At 45.1% G+C, this 17,928-nt stretch overlaps 1 protein-coding gene across 1 annotated transcript in view; it reads left to right on the top strand.

Moving 5' to 3' along the window:
- The window catches only part of LOC122799902 (glucosamine-6-phosphate isomerase 1), a 344,019-nt gene that overhangs the window by 297,924 nt on the left and 28,167 nt on the right, over positions 1-17,928 (top strand). The window lies entirely within an intron of this gene.

The following is a 17,928-nucleotide window of genomic DNA, read 5'->3' as shown; positions in this document are numbered from 1 at the left end:
AAGGGAGCATTTCCAATGGGAATGTCAGGAATATCCTCAGTCGAAAAAAAAGAGACTCGGGGAATTCTTAGATTTACCACAGCACATACCTTTAGCCATTCCTCCTGTCCTGGATTTATTTATTTTACATTTGTTGACCGGGATAGTCCGACTGGATATATGTCCATTTTCAGCGGAGGCCCGGGGAGAAAAGCTCCAGAGCAATTACAAAAATTACATAGCAATTAAATCATAACATTTTACAAATAGACTAATTTATTGTCAGACATAGGTAAAAACAGATCCAATTGCAGAGTACAATGAGAGAACATAAACAGGAAAAGATTAGTGATAATAAAGAAATACTGCAGAATACAAAAAAAAAATTTTTTTTTTTTTGGATGTTGTGGATGATATTTTTATGGAAACCAGTTTGACTCCTGACACCCTTCCTCCTGCTCCCAGGAAACCTGACTGGTACTACAGAGTCCCTGACTCTCATAAATTCCTTTTCAAAAATCCTACTGCTGACCCAGAGATCATCTCCCAAGGAACAAGGAATTAAAGCAACCTCAGCTAAGAATCGCACCCCCTCAGACAGGGATTCCTGAGCTTTAGACAGATGGAGTAAAAAAAACTATACACCTCTGCAACTCTTGCTATTAGAGCACTAAATTGTCAGTTCCACATGCTGAAATAGCAGTATACCATGGAACTCCTCAAACAACAAATATCTTCCTTTCTTGCTTGTGCAGAAAATAAAGAATTACAAGAGCTTATGCATTCTGCAAGCCAAGTTACTAAGCACACCTTGCAGTGTGGCTTTGATGCCCTAGAAGCATCTTGCAGGGCAGCAGTCACTGGTTCTGTCCTTAGAAGGCATGGTTGGCTTAAGGAACAGACCTTGCCAGACCATGTCAAATCAAAATTATTGGACGCACCATTGAACAAAGACAATTTGTTTGGCACCAAGGCAGAAGAGGTTTTAAAAAATATGGAAGAAAAATCTAAATCTATGCAGACAGACTTTTTACAGGTCCAGCTTCCAAGGTTCAGTAGGCATTGCCTCTCCAAGCACTGGTCCTTTCTGTCCCCCTGCAGACCAGCTCAGCCCAGACCCAGGGGAAGCAGACCCCCCAGACAGCAGTCCCAGGGAATGCAGAGATCTAAGCAATGGAGTTTCTCCACTTCATAAACAGGGAGTGCTAAGCCACACCCTTATGATAAGAACGCACAATAACTTTACACCTACACCCCTTACTTCTGCCCACTTGCTTGTACCCCTAGGAGGACAATTCTCCTTCCATGCAAACAACTGGGCCTCTATTACAAACGGCCGATGCGTCCTCAACATAGTGTCCCAAGGATACAAATCTTATTTCCACACACTGCCAACCCCAAAAGGGTTCCCAGATCTTCCTCCAAACCAGTGAGCAGAGGCCAAAAAGAAAGTACTTTCCCTGCTCTCCATGAGGGCAATACAGCATGTTCCAGGAGACCAGATAGGCCAAGGTTTCTATTCCCGACTCTTCCTGGTACCCAGAAAAGAGGACACCTGGCACCCAATCTTCAATCTGTCCATTCTAAACACCTTTCTGGTGATACCAAAATTCAAAATGCTCACCCTCCAGCAGCTTCTTCTTATGCTTTTCAAGGATGCTTGGTTAGCCTCCCTAGACCTAAAAGAGGCCTACCTACACAGCCCAGTCAGGGAATCCTGCAGGAAATGTCTGTTTCAGGGCAGGATCTATGCACTTTCAGATGTTCTTCATGTTTCATTGTTGCAGTCATCACATTTGGGTTATCTGCCTGCAGGTAGCCCTCAGCCGGCTTGAATACCAGAGTCTTGGATTCCAGCGTTGGATGCTCTCTCTTCTTCCATGACGTCAGGTCGTCAGGGGTATAAAACATGCAGCCGACGCCATTACATCAGTCTTTCTTCCCACGGGTGTCCAAAGCCGAAGAAGTTCGCAAGTGCCGGTCAGCTGACTCCTGAAATTTTCGTTTTTGAGTTTCAGAACCGAAGTCTTCAAAAAAGCTAAGTACCCCATTGGGGATCCTTTTTCTTGCTCTTAACCGATGTCAGTAAAAGTTAACAAATAGTATTACCTATGGAAAGCAAATACCTCACAAAGATTTTCATTCGTACTGCATTCCTTGCTTAGGCCCAGACCACAATGTTCCTCGCTGTCATTTTTGGGCCTTGTCAAACCCTCAGACTGTTCATCGTCGGTCTATATTTGCAGAAAATGATTTTGGTACTCAGTTTAACTATCCAGAAATAGCTTCGGTAAGCCAGCTGACTACCAATATTCTGAAAAAAATGTAAGGATAAAGACTGAGACAGACAGCATAGGTCCAAAACTGCCGAGGACGCTTCTGTTAAGCTAGTTGCCAGTCCACCAGTACTCAGTGAGGCACTTTCGCAGCCCCTGATACCCTCTACTTCAGATTCGCAGGCCTCTACTGAGACCGATTCAGAGTCCGGTATGTCGCAAGATGCTTCTTCGACTATGGAACCTCCGGATGTCTCTACCTTGAATGGGTCCACAGCCGCTGTGCAGGCACCGGCTTCTGAGGGTGTATTCAGGCCTACAGACTTGCATTTCAAACCGACGCCATCTTCTTCATCCAGGCCTAAAACTTGACCAGCGCCTAGAAAGCCAACATCCAAGCCACATGGTCAGGCCCATATGCCTAAAAAACAAATGCTTAGAATGGCTGAAAACCTTGTTACCTTAATTAGGGGAAGCCAGCCTTCCCCCTCTAAGAGACCTAGAACTGATTTTCCTTCTGATCAGCAATCTGATATTTCTGTTTCTTCTGATTACCAGGATTTGACCCTATCTACTTATGAGGATTCTGATGCAGAGGATTCCATTCCCTCTGCTTCCCCTCCAGAAGATTTCTCTTTTGGTGAAACCTTGCACACTCTTAGGGAGCATTTCCGCTGGAAAAGCCAGGATTACTCTGACTCCAAAAAGAGGCTTGGGGAATTCTTACTCCTTCCTCAACATAGGCCTTTAGTTATCCCTCCTGTTCTGGACATTTGTATATGATGCTTTTTTGGAGTCTAGCATTTTCCCAGACACTTTACCTCCAGCTCCTAGAAATCCTGACTGGTATTAGAGTTCCTGACTCTCACAACTTCCTCTTCAAGAATCCTACTGCGGATACAGAGACTTTTCACAAGGACCAAAGGGCATTAAGACTACTGCTGCCAAAAACCCTACCCCTACTGATAGAGATTCTAGAGCCTTGGACAGATGGGGTAAGAAGGTATATACTTCTGCTACTTTGGCCATTAGGGCTTTAAATTGCCAGTTTCATATGTTAAAGTGCCAGCAGCATATTATATGACTGCTTAAACAGAAAAATGATGTTGATTCCTGGCTGTGCTGAACAGAAAACATTACAGGATTTAATGCATTCTGCGGAACACGTTGGTAAACATACTTTGCAATGTGGTTTTAACTCTTTAGTAGCATCTTGCAGGGCTGCTGTCTCTGGGTCTGTACTTAGAAGGCATGCTTGGCTTAAGGAGAAAAACTTGCCAGATCATGTTAAAGCTAAATTACTGGATGCTCCCTTAAACCAAGACCGCCTGTTTGGCAGCAAAGCTGAAGTAGTCCTCAAAATGATGGAGGAAAAAGCTAAATCTATGCAAACTGTTAAAGATTTCCTGCAAGTACAGCCTCCCAGATTCAGTAGGCATTGGCCTTCAAAGAATTGGTCCTTTCCAGCCTCTTCCAGGCCTTCTCAGTCCAAAACCCAGGAACAGCAGACCACCTAGGTTACAGTCTCAGGCTACGCACAGGCCTAAACAGTGGGGGGGCTCCTACTTCCAAAGCAGGAAGTAGTAAGACACCCCCCTACAGAAAAATGGCACAATGATTTAACCTTAAACCTTCCAAGCCCTGCTCAACTACCTGCTTCCTTAGGAGAAAAGCTCGCCCTGCATGCAAAAAACTGGGAACTCATTACCCAAAACAAATGGGTTTTGAATATAGTTTCCCAAGGATACAGATTCCACTTCCACACCCTACCAACCCCAAACGGTTGGCCAGACCTACCCCCAAATCAGTGGGCAGAGGCTCAACAGCAAGTTCTCTCTCTTCTAAGTATCAGGGCTATGCAAACTGTCCCAGCAGAAGAAAGGAGACAAGGTTTTTATTCAAGACTTTTCCTGGTACCCAGAAAAGACAGCTCCTGCTGTCCTATCCTGGACCTCTCTATTCTAAACACTTTTTTGGTAATCCCAAAATTCAAGATGCTAACACTTCAACACCTGCTTCCTATGATAGGTAAAGATATCTGGTTGGCAACTTTAGACTAAAGGAAGCTTACCTGCACATTCCAATAAGGAAATCTTGCAGGAAATACTTACGCTTCAGGGCAGGCACCAGGCACTTTCAGTTCTCTGCACTGCCCTTTGGCTTATCTACTGCGCCCAGGGTATTCACAAAGTGTCTAGCTCCAGCCATTGCATTTTGCAGGCAGAGAAATATTCAAATATACCCATACTTGGACGATTGTCTGATTCAGGCAGAAAGCCAGGAATTGCTATTAAAACATCTGGGATTCGTAAAGAAACTTCTAAACTCACTGGGGTACACCATAAATGAAAAGAAATCTCACCTAGTACCCTGCCAACAAATTGTATTCCTGGGAGCAAGCTTGAATAGAACTTCCCAGATGGCTTTCCTCACTACAGAGAAACAAGTTTATTTAACAACCTACTTCAAATTACCAGCCACAAAGACCCAGCTATCTGCAAGCCCTGGGGTTCATGGCCTCTTGCATTCTACTAATTCCATATGCAAGACTGCATATGAGGAAACTGCGATGGTATCTAAAAAGCCTATGGTGTCAACATTCTCAGGACCTCAAATCAATGATTCTTATCATTCCTTGTATAAAGACAGAGTTCCTTTGGTGGGCAGAGGCCTGCTACCACAACAAAGCACTCCCTTTCACTCTACCCTCTGCAGCCCAAACCCTAACAGCAGACTCATCAGACTATGCATGGGGGGCTCACTTGGCAGGCAGTGCATTTAGAGCAAGTGGAACCCAAGACAGATGCACCTGCATATCAACCAAAAAGAAATGTTAGCTGTACAGAATTCCCTGACAGCCTTCAAAGACCAAGTTCTTCCAGGAGAATTATTGTTAAAGACGGACAACGCCACAGTTATGTGGTACATAAATATGCAGGGGGGAACCCACTCATACGCTCTCTGCAGACTAGCTGTGGCTCTGTGGAACACAGCCTTGAGCTACCAAGTGCACCTACAAGCTCAATTCCTGCCAGGCAAGCTAAATTCACTGGCAGATGACCTAAGCAGAAACCTCATGGACCCACACGAATGGAAATTGGAACCAAAAATATTCAACCTCTTGAGGAACAAATGGGGGACACCAGAGATAGACCTGTTTGCCTCCCCTGAAAACTACCAATTGGGCAAATTCTGCACAAGGACTTCCTACACTCAAGCTTGGAATGTGGATGCCCTGTCCTTTACCTGGGAAAGCCTCTCAGTTTGTGCCTTTCCCACTCTGCCTCTCCTCTCGAAGGTTCTGCTAAAGATCAAAGAGGACAAACCAAGGAAAATACTGATTGCACCAGACTGGCCATGCCAGCACTGGTACCCCCCTCTTACACAGTATGACACTGCTGGAACCATGGCACCTGACTCAGACCCCTTCCCTGCTGTCCCAGAAGGCGAGCCTGATTCTGCACTCTCAGCTTCAAGCCCTGAACCTTGCAGCCTGGTTAATTCCTTGAGCTCTCCAATAGCATCCCTCAGTAAGCAGGTGCTAGATGTCATTCTGGAGGCAAGGAGGCCTAGTACTAGAAAATCCTATGCTGAAAAGTGGAAAAGATACTGTTCCTGGAGCCAGACTCAGGGGATGGCACAACGGTGCTCAGCTTACCTTATATTCTTCAGTACTTAACAGAAATGCTCCACAAGGGCCTTTCCTTCTAGTCTATTAAAATTCATGCCTCTGCCATTTCAGCACATTATAATACTGAACCTCCCATCTTTTCTCACCCCCTGCTAAAGCAATTCCTCATAGGGGCCAAAAATTGAAGACCCCCCCAGGAGAGCCTCTACTCCAGCCTGGGAGCTTAACTTTGGATTGCAAAAGCTCACTCTCTCTCCTTTTGAGCCAGCTGCAACTGCATAGTTGAAATTCCTCTCTTGGAAAACGGCCTTCCTTCTAGCCATCACTTCAGCAAGAAGAGTGTCTGAATTACAGGCCCTCATGGCAGTGGATCCCTTTATTGTCTTCCATGCAGACAGGGTTTCCCTCGGGACCAATCCTTCATTTATGCCCAAGGTGGTCTCAAGCGTGGCCCTTAATCAATCCATTCATTTACCTACCTTTTTCCCGAATCCACAAAACAAAGGAGAATGAATTCTGCACTCTTTGGACGTGCACAAACAATTTAGATTTTATTTGGACAGGACTAAGCCTCTCAGCAAATCTGAACAGCTGCTAGTTGGCTTTGCTAAAAGGGCAGAAGGGAAGGCCATTTCAAAGCAAACCATCTCTAAGTGGATAGCCCATTGCATTTTTTTTCTGCTATAAGCACCATGGAAAAACCTACCCCACAGGGGATAAGATCACATTCCACCAGGGCTGCATCTACTTCTACAGCCTTTCTCAGAGGTGTTCCTACCAGGCACATCCTAGAAGCTGCAACCTGGAGCACTGTACATACCTTCACCAAGCATTACCACATGCCTATTTTTTCTAAATCCAGAGCTGGTTTTGCCACTGCAGTCTTGCGTGGCTTAATAGCTGACCTTAATGCTCTCTAACTTCCTCCTTCCTTACTTAGCTTTGGGAATCAACCAAATGTGATGACTGCAACAGTGAAACACGAAGAACATAGTACAGTTGTGTACACTTACCATAAATGTAGATGTTCGAGTGTATTCACTGTTGCAGTCCTGTTTACCCTCCCTCCCTCCAGCCCCCTGACTTCTCTTGACTCTACCTTTCCTTCTTGTTTGGTGTAGTTAAGCTTTCTGGTGTATTTGCTTTTTGTTGGAGGGGTACCATAACATAAAATTGCTTCCCATTGTGGGGGCACCTGACATCTGGGACAAGAAAAACTGACGTAATGGCATCAGCCACATGTTTTATACCCCTGACGACCTGACGTCATGGAAGAAGAGAGAGCATCCAGTGCAGGAATCCAAGACTCTGGTATTCAGGCCGGCTGCTAACTGCAGGCAGATAACCCAAATGTGATGACTGCAACAGTGAATGCACTTGAACATCTACATTTATGGTAAGTGTACACAACTGTACTTTCTCTGCACTTCCCTTTGGCTTATCCACTGCTCCCAGAGTTTTCACAAAATGTCTGGCTCTAGCCATTGCTTTTGCAGACAAAGAAATATTTAAATGTACCCCTGCTTAGACAATTGCCTGATTCAGGCAGACAGTCAGGGAAAGCTGTTACAGCACCTGACCTTTGTAGAGGACCTGCTGACCTCCCTGGGGTATACTATCAATGAAAAGAAATCAAAACTAGTCCCCACACAAAAAATTGTATTCCTGGGAGTAAGCCTGGACACAGCATCCCAGATGACATTCCTTACTCCAGAAAAACAAGCCTACCTGACAGGCTACTTCTTGCAACTAGCTATCAGAACCCAGTTATCCGTAAGGAAAATCCTGCAAGCTCTAGGGTTCATGGCCTCCTGCATTCTACTCATTCCATATGCCAGACTGCATATGAGGAAATTACAATGGTACCTAAAAAGCCTTTGGTGTCGACACTCTCAAGACCTGGAAACTATCATAACTATGATCCCCTGTCTAAGGAAAGATTTTCTTTGGTGGGCAGCGGCATGCAACCACAACTAGGGACTTCTCTTCTCACAACCCCATGCTGCCCCAGACCCTCACCACAGATGCATCAGACTATGCCTGTGGTGCACACCTGGATGGCAGGTGCATTCAGGGCCATTGGAGCCCAAGTCAAATACATCTGCACATCAACCAAAAAGAGATGCTAGCTGTTCAGCAGGCCCTGACAGATTTCAGACCCCTACTCTCCCCAGGGCCTTTAGTGATCAAAACAGACAACACCACAGTGATGTGGAATATCAACAAGCAGGGAGGGACTCACTCTTATACCCTCTGCAGGCTAGCCATGACCCTTTGTCACATGGCCTCAGCCATGCTAATACACCTGCTAGCACAATTCCTGACAGGCTCCCTAAACTCTCTGGCAGACAACGTAAGCAGGAACCTGCTAGACCCACATGAGTGGCAGCTAGACCACAGAACCTTCAATCTGGTAACCCAGAAATGGGGCACCCCGAAGGTGGACCTCTTTGCCTCCCACTTCAATCATCAACTCAGCAAATTCTGCACCAGAGAACCTCACAGCAAGGCCTGGAAAATGGATGCTCTATCCTTCCAATGGGTAAACCTCTCAATCTATCCATTTCCCCCTCTACCACTCATTTCAAGGGTACTGCTCAAAATAAGGGAGGAAAAATCAGCCCGTCACCCCTGCCACCATGGCACTTACCTCAGATACCAACACTCCTGACTCAGAAGAATGGAGAATTCATGCATCCACAATTGCAGACCCTGAACCTGTCAGCCTGGCTTATTCCCTGACCTCTCCTCAAGCTGCCAGCCTAAGCAGACAAGTCCTGGATGTTATACGTGAGGCCACACCCCCAACACTAGAAAATCCTATGCTGACAAGTGGAAAGGGTTTTGCACCTGGATCCAGGCTAAGGGAGCCGAAACAGCACAGCCCTCCCTTCCTCTCATCCTGGATTACCTAGCCGACCTACTACACAGGGGTCTATCCTTCTCTTCTATTAAAATTCATGCCTCTGCCATCTCTGCTCATTACATCACAGAGCCATCTCTCTTCTCGCACCCTCTCATAGGTTCATAGGTAGGTACTAGGCTATTGGCCCTAAGGGCCTATACAAGCCTAGCCAAAAAGGTACCCTGGCTTTCGCTATCCAAGAAAATTATATTCCTGTTCCCTTGTCGAGCAGAGCCACAGAGGTGATCCCTGAGGTGAATTTCCTATTTCCCATCCAATCATCAAGATTTTTCTTGAAGAGTGCTAATGAGGAGCTTTGTTTGATATAGATAGGTAGTTTGCTCCAGATTATGGGAACTCTCTGGGACAGGAATCTATCCCCCCATCATGTTCTGTTTATTGTGGTGGCAAGGTTTAGGTCCCTAGAGCATGTAGCTCAGAGGGATTGGGATTTCTTTAAGTGGAGCATGTCCAACAGCTCTGGGTTTGACATAGCTTTGTATGTTAGGCAGAGATCGCCTCTGAGTAGGCGATATGCGACAGAGTAAAGCTGGATTTTTTTGAGGCAGTTTGCGTAGGGCATCTGTTTGGGGCCAGTAAACCTCTTTGTGAGGTATTTCTGTGGGCTTTCCAGTTGTTGTAAAGGTCTTGTGAGGTACCTATCAAAAGGGGCGTTGTACTCTATAATGGGTCTAATGAGTGACGAGTAGAGGGGAACAATCACCTCTTTTTTTTTTTCCTGGATGAGAAACCTTTTGTGATGAGGTGTGCCACGTGGAAGGATTTCCTGACTACTGTGGTGAGTGATTATCAAAGGAGAGGCTACTGTTCACCTGTGTCCCAAGTTCTCTTATCACACGTTCGGTGGTAAGTAGACTACCACCTATGTGGTAGCTCATGGGTAAAGAGTTTTCACCAAAGGGGATGGCAATGCACTTTTTGGCATTAAGCTTGAGGCCATGGCTTTGACACCAGGCATCTGTCTTAGTGAGGTCTTTTTGTAGGATGTCCACATCGTTAGGAGTTTCGATTATGGCTTCTAGTTTGCAGTCATGTGCGAACTTCGTTAGCCAAAGACCTTCTGTGTTAGCCTGTACTTCAGAAAAGTAGATACCAAACAGGAGAGGACCCAGGACTGTACCCTGTGGTCCTCCACTTGCCACTGGTCTGAAGTTGGATTTGTAGTCTGCTACTTTCACAGTGTGGGTTCTGTCAGTGAGCCAGTTGGCAACCCATCTTGTTACATAGGGATTTATACCTAGATTAGTGAGTTTATCTGTAATTCCAGAGTGGGGGATGGTGTCAAAAGCCTTGGCAAGATCTAGATAGATTGTCTGAACCACCTTAGCCTCATCTACGGTTTTGGTGACTGCTTCAAAGAAGTCAAATCAGGTTTAGGATACATGATCTACTTTTTACAAACCCGACCTGGGTGGGGTCCAGAGTTTGGAGATTACCAGTGTCTTTGTTTATAAGTTCCATGATGATACATTTCATGGCCTTGCAGACCGGGCTCGTTAGGCTAATGGGATGGTAGTTCCCAGGGTCCCTGGTGGCTCCCCTTTGTGGAGTGGGATAACCGTCGCTGTGCACCATTCAGTGGGCACAAAGCCTGAGGTGAGGCTATGATTGAACACTGTGCTTAGGTGGTGTGCCAGTTCATTCTGTAGTTCATGTAAAACGCAGCCTGGGATGTTGTCAAGTCCCATGGCTGTTGTGCTCTTGACTTTGGAGAGTGTGTTTTTTGCCTGTGCAGCCATGATTACAGGAACTTTGCATTCTTCTGGTGTAGAGATGGGCCCTTTAGGGGGGGTGAGGGGAGGGTAAAGTTAGCACTGAACCTATCTGCCAGGATGTTGGCAATATCAGTTGGTTCTGTATATTTAGTGCCATTGTGCTGTAACACAGAGCAGATCGGAGTGTTGCCATTGAGATTCTTGACATAGCTATAGAATGCTTTGTGGTTGTTTGTAGAATCAGTGGTGATTTTGATGTTCTTCGTGTTTCACTGTTGCAGTCATCACATTTGGGTTATCGGCTTGCAGTAGCCCTCAGTCGGCCTGATTATCAAAGTCTTGGATTCTGCGTCGGTTGCTGTCTCATCTTCCATGATGTCAGATAGTCAGGGGTATAAAGCATGCAGCCGACGCCATTACATCAGTCTTTCTTGCCGTGCAGTGCCCGAAGCAGAAGCAGTTCGAAGTGCCGGTCAGCCGACTCCTGAAATTTTCATTTTCGAGTTTCAGAACCGAAATCTTCAGCTAAAGCTAAGTACCCCGTTGGGGAAACTTTTTTTCTTGCTGCAAACCGATGTCAGTAAAAGTCAATAATTGTATTTCTTGTGAAAAGCAAATACCTCATAAAGATTTTCATTCGTACTGTATTCCTTGCCTAGGCCCTGATCATGACGTACCTCGCTGTCGGTTTTATGCCTTATTTAAACCACAAACTATTCGTCATCGGTACATTTTTGCTTCTAAATATTTTGGTACTCTGTTCAATTATCCAGATATGTCTTCAGTAAGCCACCCGACTAGCGACATTCCAAAAAAACGCAAGGATAAAGACAGAGACAGGCCGCCTAGGTCCAAAGCTGCTGACGACGCTTCTCCTAAGCTAGTCACCAGTTCGCCGGTACTCAATGAGGCACTTTCACAGCCCCGAATATCTGCTACTTCTGATTCACAGGCCTCTACTGAGACCCATTCGGAGTCCGGTATGCCACAAGATGCTTCAACTGTGGTAGCTGCGGATGTCTGTACCTTAGATGGGTCCGGAGCCACTGTGCAGGCACCGGCTTCTGTGGGTGTATTCAGGTCTCCTGACTTGCATATTAAACCGATGCCATCTTCTTTTTCTAGGCCTAAAACTCGATCCATGCCTAGGAAACCGATGCCCAGACCTCATGGTCAGGCCTCTATGCCTAAAAAACAAATGATAAGAATGGCTGAAGACCATGATTACTTTAATCGAGGGAAGCCAACCTTCCCCCTCTAAAAGACCTAGGACTGAATTTGCTTATGATACTTCTGACCAGGATTCTGAAATTTCTGTCTCCTCTGATGACCAGGATTTACCCTTATCTACCTATGAGGATTCTGATGAGAGGTTTCACCCCAGAGGTTTTTTCTTTTGGTGAAACCTTGCATACTCTTAGGGAACATTTTCACTGGGAAAGCCAGGATTACTCTGATTCTAAAAAGAGGCTTAGAGATTTCTTTGTTATGGCTAGACTTGTATAGGCCCTAGGGCTGATAGCCTAGTACCAACCTATGAACCTTACTCCTGCCCCAACACAGGCCTTTAGCTATCCCTCCTGTGCTGGACATTGTTGACTATGCAGTTTTGGAATTTAGCTTGGCCCCTGACTCTCTACCTCCTGCTCCCAGAAAACCTGATAGATATTACAGGGTTCCCGATTCTCATAAGTTCCTTTTTAAAAATCCTACTGCTGACCCTGAGACCATTTCACAGGAACCCAAGGGCATTAAGGCTACTACTGTCAAAAATCCTACCACCTCTGATAGAGATTCCAGGGCCCTGGATAGATGAGGTAAGAAGGGTATACACCTTTGCAACCTTGGCCATCAGGGCCTTAAATTGGCAATTTCATATGTTAAAGTATCAGCAGCATTAAGCATTGCTTAAACAGAAAATGTTGATTCCTGTTTGTGCTTAAAATAAGGATTCTCAGGATTTCATGCATTCTGCTGCACAGGTTGGAAAACATACTTTGCAATGTGGTTTTAATTCACTAGAGGCATCTTGCAGGACTGCTGTCACCGGGTCTGTACTTAGAAGGCATGCTTAGCTTAAGGGGCAATCTTTGCCAGATCATGTTAAAACTAAATTGCTGGATGCTCCCTTAAATCAGAGCTGCCTGTTTGGCGATAAAGCAGAAGAAGTTCTTAAAAAGATGGAGGAAAAAGCTAAATCTATGCAAACTTTAAAAAATTTCTTACAAGTGCAGCCTCCTAGATTTAGTAGGCATTGACCTCAAAAAATTGGTCCATCTCTGCCTCTTCCAGGCCTTCTTAGTTCAAACACAGAACCAGCAGAACACCCAGACTTCAGTCCCAGGCACAGGACTAAGCAATGGGGGGCCCCACTTCCAAATCAGGGAGTAGTAAGACTCCCCCCTATGGTAAGCTGTCTCATTGACTTAACTTTAAAACTTCCAAGCCCTTCTCAACTGACCTGTTCCTTCAGGGGGAAAGATTGCTCTGCAAGCAAAAAAAATGGGAACTCAGTACCCAGGACAAATGGGTTTTAAAAATAGTTTCCCAAGGATACAGATTTCACTTCCACACACTACCAACCCCAAATGATTAGCCATATCTACCCCCAAATCAGTGGGCAGAGGCTCAAAAGCAAGTATTCTCTCTCTTAAGATTAAAGGCTATTCAGACTGTACCAGAAGAGGAAAAGGGACAATGTTTCTACTCACGACTTTTCCTGGTATCCAGAAAAGACAACTCTTGGCATCCTATATTGGACCTGTCTATCCGAAACACCTTTTTGGTGATTCCAAAGTTCAAGATGCTAACTCTTCACCAGTTGCTCCCCGTGATAGGCAAAGATGCCTGGTTGGCAACACTGGATTTTAAGGAAGCCTACCTGCACATCCCAATCAGGGAATCCTGCAGAAAATACCTATGCTTCAGGCTGCATGCACTATCAGTTCTCTGCACTGACCTTTGGCTTATCTACTGCACCCAGGGTATTCACAAAGTGCCTAGCTCCAGTCATTGCATTTTGCAGGCAAAGAAATATTCAAATATACCCATACCTGGACAATTGTCTAAAGCATTTGTACAAAAGGTGTTAACCTGTCTGGGGTACACAATAACGAAAGAAATCACATCTGGTACCCTGTCAACAAATTATATTCCTGGGAGCAAGCTTGAACACAACTTCCCATATGGCTTTCCTCACGCCAGAGAAACAGATTCATTTGACAACTTACTTCATACCAGTGGCCACAAAAACCTTTCTATCTGCAAAGCAAATACTGTAAGCCTTGAGGTTCATGGCCACGTGCATTCTACTAATGCCATATGCAAGACTGCATATGAGGAAACTACAATGGTATCTAAAAAGCCTATGGTGTCAACATTCTCAGGATCTAGAAGCAATGATTCCTATCATACCTTGCCTACGGTTAGAATTCCTTTGGTGGGCAGAGGCCTGCCACCAAAATAAGGGACTACCATTCACTCTACCCCCCTGCCGCCCAAACCCTAACAACAGACGCATCAGACTATGCATGGGGGCTCACCTGGCAGGGAAATGCATTCAGGGCAAATGGAACCCAAGTCAAATGCACCTGCATATCAATCAAAAAGAAATGTTAGCTGTACAGAATGGTCTGACAGCCTTCAAGGGCCATATTCTTCCAGGACAATTAATGGTAAAGACAGGCAAACACCACTGTTATGTGGTACATATGAACATGCAGGGTGGTACCCATTCTTACCCCCTCTGCAGACTAGCCATGGCTCTGTGGAACACAGCCTTGAGCTACCAAGTGCATCTACAGGCTCAGTTCCTGCCAGGAAAACGAAATACACTGGCAGACGAACTAAGCAGAAACCTCATGGACCCACACGAGTGGAAACTGGAACCAAAGATTTTCAACATGTTGATCAACAAATGGGGGATCCCGGATATAGACCTGTTTGCCTCTTCCCAGAACTACCAATTGGACAAATTCTGCACAAGGACTCCCCACAAACAAGCTTGGAAAGTGGATGCTCTGTCCTTCAGCTGGAAAAATTTATCAGTTTATGCCTTTCCTTCTCTGCCTCTCCTCTCCAAAGTGCTACTAAAGATCAAACAGGACAAACCAAGGATGATACTGATTGCACCAGACTGGCCACTCCAACACTGGCACCCCCTCTTGCGCAGTGTGTCACAGCTGGCCCCATGGCACCTACCTCAGACCCCTACCCTGCTGTCTCAGCAGGAGAGCCAGATTCTGCACCCCCAGCTTCAAACTCTGAACCTGGCAGCCTGGCTAATTACCTAATCTCTCCATTACCATCCCTCAGTAAACAAGTGTTGGATGTCATTTTGGAGGCAAGGAGGCCTAGTACTAGAAACTCTTATTCTGAAAAATGGAAAAGATTATGTGCCTGGAACCAAACTCAAGGGATGGCCACAACAGTGCCCAATTTACCTCAGATTCTTCAATACTTAACTGAGATGCTTCACAAGGGCCTTTCCTTTTCCCCCATAAAAATTCACACCTCAGCCATTTCAGCTCATTACAACCCAGAACCACCCCTCTTTTCTCACCCACTGCTCAAGCAGTTCCTCAGAGGGGCCAAAAACGTAAGACCACCCAGGAGAGCCCCAACCCCAGCCTGGGACCTTTAATTTTGTATTGGAAAAACTCACTCTCCCCCCTTTTGAGCTAGCTGCAACTACATAGTTAAAATTCCTTTCTTGGAAAACGGCTTTCCTTTTAGCAATCACTTCAGCAAGAAGGGTATCTGGATTACAGGCCCTTATGGCAGTGGAGCCTTTTATCATCTTTCATGCGGACAGAGTGTCCCTCAGGGCCAATCCCTCTTTCATTCCCAAGGTGGTATCAAGTGTGGCTCTTAATCAGTCCATTGATTTGCCAACCTTCTTCCTTAATCCACAGAATAAAGAGGAACGGATACTGCATTCCTTAGATGTGCACAGACAACTTAGATTCTACTTGGACAGGACTAAACCTCAAAGGAAATCTGAACAACTGCTGGTGGCATTTGCTGCAGGTGCAGAGGGGAAGGCTATTTCAAAACAAACCATTTCTAAATGGATAAGCCATTACATTCATTTCTGCTATAAGCACCATGGAAAACCTATCCCTCAGGGCATCAGACCTCACTCCACCAGGGCTGCATCTACCTCTACAGCCTTTCTCAGAGGCATCCCTACCAGGGACATCCTAGAAGCTGCTAGCTGGAGTTCTGTACATACTTTCACCAAGCATTATCATTTGCCAATTTTCTCTAAATTCAGAGCTGGCTTTGCCACTGCAGTCTTGCAGGGCTTTATAGCTGGCTCTAATGCTATCTAAATTCCTCCTCCCAACCATAGCTGTAGGAATCTACCCAAATGTAATGGCTGCAACAGTGAAACATGAAGAACATAGTACAGTTGTGTACACTTACCATAAATGTAGATGTTAGAGTGTATTCACTGTTGCAGTCCTGGTTACCCTCCCTCCAGCCCCCTAACTTCTTTTAACTATACCTCTACTTTCCTTTACTATGCTTAAAAGCCTTTTTGGTGTATTTACTTTTTTTGTTGAAGGTATATCTTTGTACTTTTATATTTAATTGCTTCCCATTAGGTGGGCACCTGACATCTGGGGCAAGAAAAACCAATGTAATGGCGTTGGCTGCGTGTTTTATACCCCCGACGACCTGACTTCATAGAAGAGGGGACAGCAACCGATGCAGGACCCAAGACTTTGTTAATCAGGCTGACTGAGGGCTACCTGCAAGCAGATAACCCAAATGTAATGACTGCAACAGTGAATACACTCTAACATCTACATTTATGGTAAGTGTACACAACTGTACTTTCGAGTGTGTTCACTGTTGCAGTCCTGGTTTCCCACCCTCTATCCCCCTTGTCTCGCACTCTCTGTCTTCCTCTCTTCTTACAGGGAATTTTTGTTATTTACTTTCTACTGGTGGTGTTCTTCCACCATAACATAGCTCCCTATTTGAGGGCTCCTGGCAGTTGGGGCAAGAAAAACTGATGTAATGGTGTCGGCTGGCTGATTTTATACCACTGACAACCTAACATCAGTCCTGGAGCAACAGCAACCAATGCAGAACTACTAAGCCTCTGGTATTCGGGCCGACTGAGTGCTACCCCTGGCAGGATAACCCAAGTGTGATGACTGCAACAGCGAATACACTCGAACATCTACATTTATGGTAAGTGTATATGACCATACTTTCTGTTTCCTGCCATTTTCTGCTGTTTCCCTACTTTTTAACTTATGACTTTACACGTCATTACTTTTCTTTTTGCAGCTTTTCTTACCTTGTGTATCTTCTGCTTTTTGTGATGGTTCATGTACCTTGTTGCCTATTGCTGTCTTTATCTGCCACCTTCCAATTGTCTTTGTTACCCTGGCGGTGTGCTTCCCTCTTCCACTGCATTTTAATTACATAAATATTTTAGTATACCTTTGCATTCAGTATTTCATTGCAACTGCCCATTCTAGAGAGAACGATTAAGTCCACAAGTGGCACAGAGGTCCTTTTTCCCATACATTTCCACCAGTCCGTCACTAGTTGGTATCCTTAATAATTGGTGGCACTTTAAGAACCCAATGTTGTAGATCTTTCACTTTCTTGGTGTCTCAGCATTTGGCTGTGGTAACAGCCCAAAAAGGCTGTTGCATAACCCACCTCTCTGCATGTCCTGGTAACTTTCTGGGTCTTTCCTGTGCCTCTCCCTGTGTCTCTTCAGCAGTTCCATTTGCTACAGCAGTGGTTACCACATTTACTAAACATGTACATGTCCTGCCATTCATGAATGGCTTTTTTCACTTCATTGCTTGTCCTAATTTTGGTCCAGGGCAGTTCTCATAGTCAGTAATCCACTCTGCACTGACTTGCCTACCCATCTTGTATTCTTTAAATTTGAGTTCATCTTGTGAACTCCTGCCTGTTCATTGTCTCTCCCTACCATCCCTGCTGCTTGCCTTCTTTGACTTGTTTTGCATGCTGTTCTTGTCACTTCTAAGCTATTTCTCCTGTCTGTGCCATTTCTGTTGTTTTCCATCTTTCTTGCATTCCCTGGCTTAGGTGAGTTGTTGAATTTGACATTTTAATGGTTTGGATAATGGTTTTACATACCCTGGATGCACTTAGCATCTGTCATCATTTCACTGGACAGGTAAACTTCTGCATTTCTCTGCAACTCCGGCATTAGAGTAGTGGTTAATTGAGGCATCCACCATCGGCTGTAGAGTGCAGCTTGCAAGAATACTGCCGTAACGCTACCTGTCTGGGGACCTGATGAGGATTAACATTGTTTCGTACAGAGTTGTATTTTATCTTGTTAGTCTGCCATAAATGTAACATTCACATTGTGGTATTATTGCATGTTGTACAGAACCAAAT

The sequence above is a fragment of the Protopterus annectens genome, chromosome 4.part0 (genome assembly GCF_019279795.1).
Source record: "Protopterus annectens isolate FY-2018-M chromosome 4.part0, PAN1.0, whole genome shotgun sequence".
In the NCBI taxonomy this organism is placed as follows: domain Eukaryota; kingdom Metazoa; phylum Chordata; order Ceratodontiformes; family Protopteridae; genus Protopterus; species Protopterus annectens.
Note: the sequence above shows the minus strand (reverse complement) of the source record. Positions and strands in the feature narration are given on the sequence as shown.